Source organism: Schistocerca serialis, unplaced genomic scaffold (genome assembly GCF_023864345.2).
Source record: "Schistocerca serialis cubense isolate TAMUIC-IGC-003099 unplaced genomic scaffold, iqSchSeri2.2 HiC_scaffold_1070, whole genome shotgun sequence".
NCBI lineage: Eukaryota > Metazoa > Arthropoda > Insecta > Orthoptera > Acrididae > Schistocerca > Schistocerca serialis.
Genome location: NW_026047262.1, coordinates 5,505 through 7,500, shown reverse-complemented (window position 1 = coordinate 7,500; position 1,996 = coordinate 5,505). Strand labels below are relative to the sequence as shown.

At 59.4% G+C, this 1,996-nt stretch overlaps 1 non-coding gene across 1 annotated transcript in view; it reads right to left on the bottom strand.

Annotated features, from left to right (window-relative positions):
- Positions 1-644, bottom strand: part of LOC126430941 (small subunit ribosomal RNA) — a 1,909-nt gene extending 1,265 nt beyond the window's left edge. Inside the window, exon 1 of the ribosomal RNA XR_007577436.1 lies at positions 1-644. This exon is cut by the window's left edge and continues 1,265 nt beyond it. This is a non-coding gene — a ribosomal RNA (small subunit ribosomal RNA).
- Positions 645-1,996: the final 1,352 nt, after the last annotated feature.

Sequence of the window (1,996 nt, the reverse complement as noted above, 5' to 3'; positions counted from 1 at the left end):
AGCTTTTTAACCGCAACAACTTTAATATACGCTATTGGAGCTGGAATTACCGCGGCTGCTGGCACCAGACTTGCCCTCCAATAGATACTCGTTAAAGGATTTAAAGTGTACTCATTCCGATTACGGGGCCTCGGATGAGTCCCGTATCGTTATTTTTCGTCACTACCTCCCCGTGCCGGGAGTGGGTAATTTGCGCGCCTGCTGCCTTCCTTGGATGTGGTAGCCGTTTCTCAGGCTCCCTCTCCGGAATCGAACCCTGATTCCCCGTTACCCGTTACAACCATGGTAGGCGCAGAACCTACCATCGACAGTTGATAAGGCAGACATTTGAAAGATGCGTCGCCGGTACGAGGACCGTGCGATCAGCCCTAAGTTATTCAGAGTCACCAAGGCAAACGGACCGGACGAGCCGACCGATTGGTTTTGATCTAATAAAAGCGTCCCTTCCATCTCTGGTCGGGACTCTGTTTGCATGTATTAGCTCTAGAATTACCACAGTTATCCAAGTAACGTGGGTACGATCTAAGGAACCATAACTGATTTAATGAGCCATTCGCGGTTTCACCTTAATGCGGCTTGTACTGAGACATGCATGGCTTAATCTTTGAGACAAGCATATGACTACTGGCAGGATCAACCAGGGAGCTGCGTCAACTAGAGCTGAGCAGCCGGCCGCCCGGGAGTGTGTCCCGGGGGCCCGCGCGAACACGCAAGCGTCCGCTCAATTATTCTGCAAACAGGAGGAGGCTGAGCTCCCCTGCACAACACACCTCGAAACCCTCTCAGGTCCCGGCGGCGCGCAGCGCCGTCCTAAGTACTTGGTCGGGTTCGAGAGAGGCGCAATCGCCCGGAGTTAGGCGAGTAGACGCTTTAGGTGCGACCACCCGTGCTCCCAACTGAGCTTGCCGCTGCCGACAGAGGCCCGGGAGCGTGCTGTCGTGGCATTGCCGGCGGGAGACAACACGCGCCACCTACGGTGACCGGCAGCTCCAACGCCAGCGCCACAGAAGGACAAAAGCCCTACTTGGGTGCCGAAGCGAACTCTCCCAGCACAGCGCACGCGCCAACACGTCCGCACAGCTGCGATACAAACCACCTGCGAGAACCGCTGGGGCGACCGAGCAGCAGACGGCGTCGCGGCGCCGAGCGCCGGGCGGCGGCGCATCCTCAGCGCACAAAGTCCTCAATCGGACCAGCACACTGCAGATGGCCACCGCGCTTCGCACCGGGCCCGCGAGGACCTACTTTGGCCGCAAGGCGCCGCGAGCAGGGGGCGCCGGCGCGCAGCTGCGCCGCCTGCCGCGTCCGTCGGCCGGCGCGCCTGCCACCGGCCGCCCCCACCAGCCGGCTGTAGCGCGTGCGCCCACGCACCGCGCTGCCAGCACGCCGGGTGGCCCCCCCTCACCGGCCGGGGACGGTCCCACCCAGCCACCGCCGCGTATCGCCTCACACCCAGATCCCCTTTCACGTTCGTGGGCATGGTGGGTCCCCTTTCACGTTCGTGGGCATGGTGGGTATCCCTGAAACAACCGGTTAATAGCTCGACCGATCGTCGCCAACACTGATTCACCTCTAGCGAGAACAACCGCACCACAACGGGTTACCGGTTGTTCATTTGCGTAACGTCACCAGCAAACGTACACGTCCATCGCCATTTGCAACGAGTATTGCATGCCTGTGTCAGGTGTCACAACACACTACGTCTGCCCACATAGACGCAACAACATGTGCACGCCTAGAGAACACGTGGAAGGTAGACCCCGTACGTATGCGGTGTCCATTGCGCGAACGACTGTCAGCCCGCCTCTGCAGCATGTCGCAGATGTGGAACGCGGTGCAACATGCTATCACGGTGTGTGAGAAGAGACGACTACGTCCGAATACACGCTCCACTACATCAACAGACTGCTCATGCTGATCGCCATCCAGGGCGTCCGTTCCTCCCACACGTCTGTATGGCGTACCACACTGCAATCCAGCTCTTATAGGGAGACGA